The sequence below is a fragment of the Myxine glutinosa genome, chromosome 14 (genome assembly GCF_964187855.1).
Source record: "Myxine glutinosa chromosome 14, kmMyxGlut1.1, whole genome shotgun sequence".
Classification (NCBI taxonomy): domain Eukaryota; kingdom Metazoa; phylum Chordata; class Myxini; order Myxiniformes; family Myxinidae; genus Myxine; species Myxine glutinosa.
The window spans coordinates 51,508,074-51,520,469 of NC_136274.1; the positions used below are offsets into that span (position 1 = coordinate 51,508,074).

The 12,396-nt window shown below is 45.8% G+C and overlaps 1 long non-coding RNA gene across 1 annotated transcript in view; it reads left to right on the plus strand.

The window, feature by feature from the left end:
* The window catches only part of LOC144888831 (uncharacterized), a 46,238-nt gene that overhangs the window by 30,866 nt on the left and 2,976 nt on the right, over nucleotides 1-12,396 (plus strand). The window lies entirely within an intron of this gene.

The following is a 12,396-nucleotide window of genomic DNA, read 5'->3' on the forward strand; positions in this document are numbered from 1 at the left end:
TCTTTTGGGTTCTCGGGGACTTTTGGGTCATCTGGGTTTTTTGGGGTCATCTGGGTATTTGGGGTTCTTGGTGACTTTTGGGTCATCTGGGTGTTTTGGGTCATCTGGGTTCTTGGGGACTTTTGGCTTATCTGGGTCTTTTGGGTCCTTGGGGACTTTAGAGTCTTCAGGGTCTTTTGGATCCTCAGGGTATTTTAGGACCTCTGGGTTTTTTTTTGGGTCATCAGGGTCTCTTTGGTCCTCTGGGTCTTAAGGGTATTTAGGAGATTTAAGGTTCTTGGAGGTCTTAAATGGAATTCAAAGGTCGAAGGGATCTCAGCTGTCGAAATGGTTGAAAGGTACATTTCAATGGTACGTAATTAATAGACACAAAAAGTATGCCTCACACACACACACACACACACACACACACACACACACACACACACACACACACACACACACACACACACACACACACACATCTCATCCATTTATAGTAGACTAGCCGAAAGCACCCGGCGTTGCCCGGGTTCTTTTTGAATGAATTTACTACTATAATTCAGCTTTTACTCGTGGCCGAAGAAGATTGACTACTATAATTCAGCTCAGCTTTTAATAGCGAAATGGACCCAGGCCGGCCGAAGCGGCCTCGACCGGCCTCACCACCGAGCCTAAAACCTTCCTGGGGCCCGTCCCGACGTTTTTAGTTCTTTTTGAATGAATTTACGACTATAATTCAGCTTTTACTCGCGGCCTAAGAAGATTGACGACTATAATTCAGCTCAGCTTTTAATTGCGACAAGCGTTACGCCTAGGTCCCCCGTCGGGGAAGTGATGTGAGTTGACAAAGTGGAACACGCAGAAAACATGCTATGATATGATATTTCGCTCACAAGGTTCAGACATATTATATATGGTGGCGGCCATCTTGGATTTTGACGTGGCAACCCAATTTTCAATAGCGTTCTTCCTTATGGCGAGATACACCCACACACCAAATTAGAAGTTGGTACTTCGCTTATTTTTCAAGATATTCATCTCACAAGGTTCAGACATACATGGCGGCGGACATCTTGGATTTTGACATGGCGACCCAATTTTCAATAGCTTTCTTCCTTATGCCTAGATACACCCGCACACCAGATTAGAAGTTGGTACTTTGCTTATTTTTCAAGATATTTCGCTCACAAGGGTCAGACATATATATGATGGCGGCCATCTTGGATTTTGACGTGGCGACCCAATTTTCAATAGCCTTCTTCCTTATGGCGTGATACACCCACACACCAAATTAGAAGTTGGTACTTCGCTTATTTTTCAAAATATTCATCTCACAAGTGTCGGACATACATCGTGGCGGCCATCTTGGATTTTGACATGGCGACCCAATTTTCAATAGCGTTCGTCCTTATGCCGAGATACACCCACACACCAGATTAGAAGTTGGTACTTTGCTTATTTTTCAAGATATTTTGCTAACAAGGTTCAAACATATATATGGTGGCGGCCATCTTGGATTTTGACATGGCGACGCAATTTTCAATAACGTTCTTCCTTATGCCGAGATACACCCACACACCAAATTAGAAGTTGGTACTTTGCTTATTTTTCAATATATTCATCTCACAAGTTTCAGACATACATGGCGGCGGCCATCTTGGCTTTTGACGTGGCGACCCGATTTTAAACAGCGTTCTTCCTTGTGCCTAGATACACCCACACACCAGATTAGACGTTGGTACTTCGCTATTTTTCGAGATATTGCGCTCACAAGTTTCAGACATATATATGGTGGCGGCCATCTTGGATTTTGACGTGGCGACCCAATTTTCAATAGCGTTCGTCCTTATGCCTAGATACACCCACACACCAGATTAGAAGTTGGTACTTCGCTTATTTTTCAAGATATGCAGGTTACAAGGTTCAGACATACATGGCATCAGGCATACATGGCGGCGGCCATCTTGGATTTTGACGTGGGTTGCACCCACGCACCAAATTCGAATGCGGTCCTTCGCTTACGCACGCACACACGCATGCCGCACGCACGCACGGACGGACGGATGGAGGGACACACGGACGGAAGGGAAAGCCATAGTCCCCCTTTCGCTCCGCTGAGCTCCGCTTTCGCTGAGCGACGGGGGACAAAAAGGGCCTAGCCCGGCCGAGGCGGCCTCGATCGGCCTCACCACCTAGCCTATAACCTTCCCGGGGCCCGTCCCGACATTTTTAGTTCTTTTTGAATGAATTTACTACTATAATTCAGCTTTTACTCATGGCCTTAGAAGATTGACGACTATAATTCAGCTCAGCTTTTAATTGCGAAATGGGTCCAGCCCGGCCGAGGCGGCCTCGACCGGCCTCGCCACCTAGCCTATAGCCTTCCCGGGGCCCGTCCCGACATTTTTAGTTCTTTTTGAATGAATTTACTACTATAATTCAGCTTTTACTCGTGGGCTTAGAAGATTGACGACTATAATTCAGCTCAGCTTTTAATTGCGAAATGGGCCCAGCCCGGCCGATGCGGCCTCGACCGGCCTCGCCACCTAGCCTAAAACCTTCCCGGGGCCAGTCCCGACGTTTTTAGTTCTTTTTGAATGAATTTACTACGATAATTCAGCTTTTACTCGCGGCCTAAGAAGATTGACGACTATAATTCAGCTCAGCTTTTAATTGCGACAAGCGTTACGCCTAGGTCCCCCGTCGGGGAAGTGATGTGAGTTGACAAAGTGAACACGCAGAAAACATGCTATGATATGATATTTCGCTCACAAGGGTCAGACAAACATTGAGGCGGCCATCTTGGATTTTGACGTGGCGACCCAATTTTCAATAGCGTTCTTCCATATGCCTAGATACACCCACACACCAGAAGGTACTTCGCTTATTTTTCAAGATATTTCGCTCACAAGGTTCAGACATATATATAGTCCATGGGCCAGACCAGATATCGGTACCACCCGAGGTGGCAAAAGTTCCATGGTGCCAATTTATTTGTTACACCCATATAAGTAAAATAATATGTGATAGCAATTCCAAATGGGTAGCTTTTTCATTTTTCTTGCAGGAAAGCTGTTTTTGCATTAATCGCGATACCGCAACTCCGCGCTGTTGTTACTAGTATCATCTTCCAAATCATTTTTTTAGCTGAATAGACAATGTAACATGCTTAAATATCTTAGCAAATGGATGTTTGTAATAAAGACATGTATGTTATACTATATAATACATATTCTTGTATTTATTCAAGTGTGGAAACTAACTTTTTCTTCAGTTTTAGTGTCTTAGTTAAGAACAAAATATATGTTGGATGCTGGCAGTGTCCAGTTTTCTTCCGTATTCCGTATACTTGGCCACTGGTGGATACTTCCTGGTAGGTGAGGCAAGAACAAGAGGCTCTGCAATAATTATGTCTATTTAGTTAAGCAGAAAATATATGACAGATATGTAAAGTGCTGATTTCCCCTCATCAGTGGTGATATACATTTGCAGCCTGGTTAGAATAAGTCCAGTCATGAATGCTTGATTTGCTTTCAGATATCAGTCCACTGGTTTCACCAGTCTAATTAAGTGTAATTAAATATAATTAAGGACTGGCAGACTACTAATTTGTGCAACATAGTAATGTGGATTGATAATTCTATGTTGCAGGTGAAAACTGACTGAACATGGCCTCTGACGGAGCAAGCAGCCTGCCACTAAAGCGGCCACGAGTGGAGTGCATCATCCACTGTTCCAATGACAATACAGACAAGCTGGTTTCACTACAAGACATTGACTCATGGAGAACATTGCTGAGGGCAGCCCAGATCAGAAAACATGCAGCAATTTTGAAACTAGCTACGAACCTTCCTGATGGACAGATTCCAACAATCCAGTACCACAGAAAATGTCGCAGTCTCTTCACCATGAAAAGACATCTTGATGGCATCCTCAAATGTGCCAGTGCCAGTGAACCTGCTCAAGACACAGGATCACAGAGAGCAGCTAGACAATGTGCAAGCACATCAAGGACTTATGAGGCAGAGTGCATTTTCTGCCAGAAAGACACCAAGTATGCTAAAGGACAGAAGACGAGAGAAATCCTCATACAATGTCGAGAACTGCGAGCTGACGCCACAATCAGGAATGTAGCCATGGAGAAAATGGACAGCAGAATCCTTGCCATAGTCAGCAGAGACCTGGTAGCTGCAGAAGGTCACTATCATAGGTCGTGCTATCGGTTCTATACCAAAAGAGAGGTTCGCAGTGGACAGGATGCAAGCCAAGATGATGATGCTGAAGCTCAGTATGGCGCTGCTGTGGATCAGGCCTACAATGAGCTGTTCCTGTTCATCAGAAGGGAGCTTTTTGGCAATCCTCAAGTGATGACAATGACTGATCTCTCTTCTAGACTGGTGGCTTCAATGAACTCTCTTGGTATTGCCCATGTAAGGGAATCAACCAAGAAACACATACGACGGAAACTGGAAAGCGAGTTTGCAGACTCCCTGCACATCTTCTCTGAGGGAAAAGGGAAACTCCTCCTGTTTCCAGACAACCTGTCCATATACGAACTTGCCAAACAATACCAATCGCTACAAGCAGAGCTGCATACTCAGAAAGGCCTCCATGCTGAAGATGTGGTCTCCAAAGCAGCCCTGAAAATGAGAGCCGACATCAAGAACCAAGATGCCCCTCAAGCCTGGCCACCGGAAGTCAAACCAGAAGCAGAGGACACTACCATTCCAGAGTCGGTCATGGTCTTCCTGTGCTATCTACTTACAGGTTCCAATGACCCTGATCATGCATCTCAAAGAGTCCAGCGGCTTCTGTGTTCACTCGGCTATGACATGGTATATGCTGTAACACATGGACTGATAAAGCCCCCGAAGCACATCGTTCTGCCATTCGCTATCAAGTCACTGACCGGGAATGTAGAGTTGATACACATCCTCAACCGACTCGGCCATAGTGTGTCCTATTCTCAGATGGAAGAGATCGACACTGCTCTGTGTCTCCAAAAGCTCTCGCTATCAGGGAGTGATGTTGCCCTCCCAGGTAACATCCATCCTGGCAACCTCAGCAAACTGGCAACCTCAATTGGAGACAGCATGTGTGACAGCCTGGTTGGGCTACACGCCTTTACAGGGTGTGACACTGTGAGCGCATTCGCTGGCCGTGGGAAGCTGATAGCACTGAAGCTGGTGAGGAACGACAGTAACTACCAGGAGACGTTTAGACAGCTTGGTCAGTCATGGGATGTCAACCCAGAACTATTTGAGAAGGTACAGCAGTTCATCTGTCGCATGTATAGTGCAGCTGCTAGGACTGGTGAGGTCAACGAACTGCGCTACCAGCTCTTCTGCGCAAAGAGGGGAGGAGTCGAGTCCAGCCAGTTGCCACCATGTAGAGACTGTCTCTTCATGCACGTCCTACGAGCCAACTACCAGGCAGCAATATGGAAGTGCTGTCTGCAGGCTCGCCCAGCGGTGCCAAACCCTACCGAGCATGGATGGACAGTGGATGAAGATGGCAAGCTCGCCATCCACTGGATGCGTTCACCACCAGCACCAGATGTGGTCTTGGAACTCTTAGCTTGCAAGTGTGTGCGTTCCTGCAAATTGCCAAAATGCACATGCCTGACCAATGGACTGTCATGCACAGACATGTGCAAGCTACAAACCTGCAGTAACCAGAAACAACAGGAAGATGAAGAATCCTTCGAACTCGGAGACTCCGATGAAGACGAGCAGTTCGATGACTGACTATGATATCGCTAGTTTGGTACATTGACATACTCAGTATTATTCTGAAGAGCACAGGACGTGCTTTCCCTGGAAACACCCTCAGAATACATGTAGACATGTAGACATTTTGATAATGTGTTGTGTCATTTCATCTTTATGTGAAGCACTACCTGACCATACCGGGTACATAGCCTACAGTCTGTTAGTTCTGTTAGTATGTGATTTCCAACCATTTTGTATAACATTTGAGTACTAGTACTGTTTATAGCTATTGTGGCATACATGTACTTGAGATGGGCTCAGCAGATGAGCTCAGTACAGCCTCTGGACTTTCTTTCCCTTGATTCAGAAAACCGTTTGATTAATATGTGTTGTGACCTTTTCATGTTGTGACATGTTTATGTGACAATTTCCATAACAATCACGTACGTGTATTATAGTAGCTGTTGTATTCCAAAATTACACTATGTGAAGATTGTATGTTTAAAATAAGACATAAAGCGATAATTTTGGGATCTACGTTGTCTCAGTACTTTCTGATTAATATGCCCAATTAGTCCATGGGCCCGTACCCAAAATTTCACACATGGACTAAATCAATCCGAACCGTCGAACGCCTTTTCACAGGGTGCGGGTATAAAATAGCTGATAACTACCACTAAGCTACCAGTCCAGAATTGCTATCACATCAGCATGTATCCCACATACATGCACCTTTCCAAAAATCATTATGAGAACTTGCCACCTCGGGTGGTACAAATTAGTGAAATTTCGGGTCCGGGCCCATGGACTAATATGGTGGCGGCCGTCCTGGATTTTGACGTGGCTACCCACTTTACAATAGCGGTCTTCCTTATGCCGAGATACACCCACACACCAAATTAGAAGTTGGTACTTCGCTTATCTTTCAAGATATTCTTCTCACAAGATTCAGACATACATGGCGGCGGCCATCTTGGATTTTGACGTGGCGACCCAATTTTAAACAGCGTTCTTCCGTGTGCCTAGATACACCCACACACCAGATTAGAAGTTGGTACTTCGCTTATTTTCGAGATATTTCGCTCACAAGGTTCAGACATATTATATATGGTGGCGGCCATCTTGCATTTTGACGTGGCAACCCAATTTTCAATAGCGTTCTTCCTTATGGCGAGATACACCCACACACCAAATTAGAAGTTGGTACTTCGCTTATTTTTCAAGATATTCATCTCACAAGGTTCAGACATACATGGCGGCGGACATCTTGGATTTTGACATGGCGACCCAATTTTCAATAGCTTTCTTCCTTATGCCTAGATACACCCACACACCAGATTAGAAGTTGGTACTTTGCTTATTTTTCAAGATATTTCGCTCACAAGGGTCAGACATATATATGGTGGCGGCCATCTTGGATTTTGACGTGGCGACCCAATTTTCAATAGCCTTCTTCCTTATGGCGTGATACACCCACACACCAAATTAGAAGTTGGTACTTCGCTTATTTTTCAAGATATTCATCTCACAAGTGTCGGACATACATCGTGGCGGCCATCTTGGATTTTGACATGGCGACCCAATTTTCAATAGCGTTCGTCCTTATGCCTAGATACACCCACACACCAGATTAGAAGTTGGTACTTCGCTTATTTTTCAAGATATGCAGGTTACAAGGTTCAGACATACATGGCATCAGACATACATGGCGGCGGCCATCTTGGATTTTGACGTGGGTTGCACCCACGCACCAAATTCGAATGCGGTCCTTCGCTTACGCACGCACACACGCATGCCGCACGCACGCACGGACGGACGGAGGGACACACGGACGGAAGGGAAAGCCATAGTCCCCCTTTCGCTCCGCTGAGCTCCGCTTTCGCTGAGCGACGGGGGACAAAAAGGGCCTAGCCCAGCCGAGGCGGCCTCGACCGGCCTCACCACCTCGCCTATAACCTTCCCGGGGCCCGTCCCGACATTTTTAGTTCTTTTTGAATGAATTTACTACTATAATTCAGCTTTTACTCATGGCCTTAGAAGATTGACGACTATAATTCAGCTCAGCTTTTAATTGCGAAATGGGCCCAGCCCGGCCGAGGCGGCCTCGACCGGCCTCGCCACCTAGCCTATAGCCTTCCCGGGGCCCGTCCCGACATTTTTAGTTCTTTTTGAATGAATTTACTACTATAATTCAGCTTTTACTCATGGCCTTAGAAGATTGACGACTATAATTCAGCTCAGCTTTTAATTGCGAAATGGGCCCAGCCCGGCCGAGGCGGCCTCGACCGGCCTCGCCACCTAGCCTATAGCCTTCCCGGAGCCCGTCCCGACGTTTTTTGTTTCAGAGGTTTCCTCCTTTCACCGTTCAGGAGATTAGCGCGTGCAGACAAACAAACAAACAAACAACAACTTTATTTTATATATATATATATATAAGATAGAAGATGAGTCAGAAGTGAAACAAACAACATCCCAAGCTCGACACTCTAACCATTATATAAAATGCCACCGTCCACAGTAGATTCTAGTGATGTTATCCAATAACCAGGTTATTGTTCATCCTCTCGTTTTCCTGTTGTCAGGATGTGCTCCGATAGCCAGTCTTTCCCACCTCACGCACCACAAATGCATGTCCCAGCAAAGCGAGCGGAGGTGACAGGTTCCAGAGTGCAACATTCTGTGATGAATAAAAATTAAAAGAAGATTTTCGTTGAAACACTAATTCTGATGTTCCATACTCTGTTACAGAGCGATGGTGCCACTGAAGCAGTTTCTTGGCCAGGGTAGTTTTCCATTGCAATAGCTCGCCTACTCTTCGCGAAGTACACCGTGGGATCTTCAACATCCACGTCCATTCGAGGGACGACACACCGCCATCTTTTGTCAACCCTGATCCTTACCCACCATCTTTATTTCTTCCATCAAGCTTTCCGAACTCCACTCTCTTACTTGCAGGTTATCCTGGTTTCTTCTCTGAATTCTCAAATGCAAGTCAATTCAAAAACCTGAAGTTTCAAGTTTGAGTTAATGAGTTATATAGGATAGGGGAAGGTTTATAGCTGTTGTAGTTTCTTTCTCCAATTGGCTCCCCAAATTTTAATGGTACCACAGAGTTTTAGACCCCCAGCAGCACCAAACCACCGTTTAGAAAGAAAAAAAATTTCTTCCTGCACTCCCAACATTCCAAATTTACGTGAGTTTCAGAATGAAATTTTGCTTGAGAAAGTAGCGATCGACGTACGTGGGATCGACGTAATTTTTTTTGACATCGACCTATTTTATGGACATGACCTAATTGCCGACATAAACTTTTTTCAACAAGACCCAACTGAGGCTTCTCTGATCGGAACAGAACAAGATCTTATACCCCGAGGAGTATTAAACCACCATTTCGATTTTTCTCCCTTTTTTCTGTCAATGTCCGAGGACTTTCATAATGAAATTTTGCATCAATAATGGGAATACAAAGTATGTGAAGTTGACATAAAATATTTTACTTTGACCTAATTTTTAAGGTCATGACCCAATTATAGACCATTTAACAATTTTCACCATAACTCGACTAAGGCTTGCCCAATCGGAACGAAATTGACCTCTCTAGATAGCTTAGATCAAGGCACATTAATGCTTCATTTACATTCTACACTTACAGGTTAAAGGTCAAGGTCAAATGGTGGTCTGGATAAAAAGCATATGTTTGTCATCACTGCAATAGCCTCCTCTATGGTTCACCCTCAACAATCACCAATAAACTCCAATACATTCAGAACTCCGCTGCCCGTCTACTCACCCATTCCCGGACCCGTGACCACATCACCCCCGTCCTTTACAAGCTTCACTGGCTCCCCATCTCCCAGAGAATCCAGTACAAAATCCTCCTCTTGACCTACAAAGCCCTCCTTAACCTGGCCCCATCCTACCTGGCTGACCTCCTCTCCAGACACACTCCCACCCGCAACCTCCGCTCTGCTGGTACCAACCTCCTGACCCCCCCCCCCCCCCCCCCCCCATCCGGACCAAATTCAGATCCTGGGGGGACAGGGCCTTCTCCATCGCTGCTCCCACCCTCTGGAACTCACTACCTCACACCATCAGAGACTCCTCCTCACTCACCACATTCAAAACATCACTCAAGACCCACCTGTTCAGCGCTGCATTCAACATTCAACCCACAGCATTTAACCCCTGACTATCACTTCTCCTTCTCCCTCCTTTTGCTTTAAATATTTCCCTATTGATTCTTGTCTTTTTGCAATTGTTGTTTTCATGTTTTGTTATGCATTATGTTTTGCACTCTGTCAAAGCGCCTTTGGGCTTCATGAAAAGCGCTATACAAAATAAATGAATTATTATTATTATTATTATCACTCAATTTTGCCAATGCAGAATCTCAAAGACTACTTGACTTGCCAAAATGTTTCATCAAAATAGTGGATCTGCATTGAAGTTGTGCACCTGATATTTGATTAGCATGGTGGATTGGGATCTAATTCACACAAAACACCTTTTGATCACAACTTGAAAAATAATTTTCCTCCGATTTTCATGATGTTATAGATCGATTGTCCATGGCTACATATTTTCTTATTTTACACTCTTTCCCTAAATGTTGAAGGTCAAGACCATATGGTGGTCTGAAAAAATATGGCCGTCATTGGATCATGGGCCAAGGGCAATTTTCAGGCGATCGCCAAGGGTAAGCCTCTAGGTAAGCCTATTGGTTATGACTAACTTCCCTGAAAATGTCTGCTGCTCTTCTTCTGCTCCGATCGGATCATCTGATCACGTCCTTGTTAAAGTGGACATCTCTCTGACCATCCTCAGGGAGCCTGCTCAGCGTCGACGAGTCTGGCATTTCACTCAGGCCAACTGGCACGGTCTTCAAGCAGCCATCAATCATCTGGACTGGTCTCCCATCTCTACCACCTCTGACATCAACTCATCCTGGGAATTCTTCCAAAGTAAATTGCTCTCTCTCATGCACAGATTTATCCCATCTCGTCTTCAGTTGTCATACCCTTCCTCCCGTCCATGGTACACGGAATCTTGTGGTGAGGCTGTTGCCCAGAAACAACTTGCCTTCGTCTCCTGGAAAGCAAATCCAACGGAAGGAAATCTCATTTCCTTTCACAAAGCCCGAAACAAGTGTGTGTCCACCCTCAGGAGAGCCAGGAAACAATATCTCTCCGTTCTCAAGACCGAACTCTCTTATCTGTCTCCCTCTTCCAAATCCTGGTGGCGTCTGGTCAAATCCGTTTCTGGTGTTTGTTCCCCCTCCATCCCCTCCCTTACCTCAAACGGCTACACAGCTGACTCCGCACGTGAAAAAGCTGAATGCCTCAACTCTGTGTTTGCCTCTAAATCTTGTGTCCCAAACCCATCCCTCTCTGTACCCACCATACCCAGTCGTACCCTGCTGCTCCTGGACTCCGTGTCCTTTCCTCCTGACAAGGTGGAAAAGTTTCTGTCAACCCTCGACTCTGATTCTGCAACTGGACCCGACGGCATCAGCCCACGGGTCCTAAAATCCTGCTCTGCTGCTCTATCTCACCCTCTCTCTGTTCTCTTCACCCTCTCTTTTGCTCAAGGTCAACTGCCATCTGCTTGGAAATCAGCCAACATCACCGCTTTGCACAAAAAAGGTGCAAAAACAGATCCTAGCAACTACAGACCAATCAGCCTTCTCCCAATTATCAGCAAAGTCATGGAATCCATCATTGCTTCGGATATGAAATCTTTCCTCTTCTCCAATGGCTTGATCTCTGATCATCAATTTGGTTTCAGACCAGGTCACTCTACTCTGGACATGCTGCTTCTGCTGTCTCAACAATGGATTGAGGTCCTCAATGCCAAACAGGAAATTAGAGCTGTCTCCCTCGACATATCACGTGCCTTCGACACGGTCTGGCACCCCGCTCTGCTCACCAAACTCTCCTCCTTTGGTATCCATGGAAATCTCCACGCATGGCTGGCGGACTTCCTCTCTAGTCGTCGTCAACGTGTGGCCCTGAATGGGTTTCTCTCATCTCCTCTTCCTGTTCAGGCTGGAGTTCCCCAAGGCAGTGTTCTGGGCCCCGTGCTTTTTCTGGTCTTCATCAATGATCTCTCTGACTCTCTCGAAAATCCTCTCTATCTCTTTGCTGATGACTCCACTCTCTGCCGCTCCATTCCTCTTCTCTCAGATCGGCAGTCTGCTGCCTCCTCACTCTCTGAAGACCTGGACAAAATCACAGACTGGTCAAACAAGTGGAACATGTCTTTCAATCCTGACAAATCTCACACTCTTACTATGTCTCTCCGAAAAGATCGACTGGACAACCCTCCCATCTACTTTCTCAACAATCCTCTCCAAGAAGTTCTGTCGCTCAAGATTTTGGGTCTCACTATCTGCCATGATCTTTCTTGGGAAAACCACATTTCCAAGCTGGCCTCCAAAGCCAGTCGCCGACTGGGCATCCTCCGTCGTGCGAAGTCCTTCCTCGGCACACCTGAGCTCCTCACCACATACAAGGCTTTCATCCGCAGCTCAATGGAATACTGTTCTCCCCTATGGGCCAGTGCTCCTGCCTCACACCTAGCTCGGCTTCACGCTGTTGAAACCAAAGCTTTCAGAATTATTGGAATCTCCCGCGATTAAGCTATCTCTGAGGGCCTTTCACTCACTCACCGCAGGCAGGTAGGTGGTCTTTCTGTCTTCTACCGA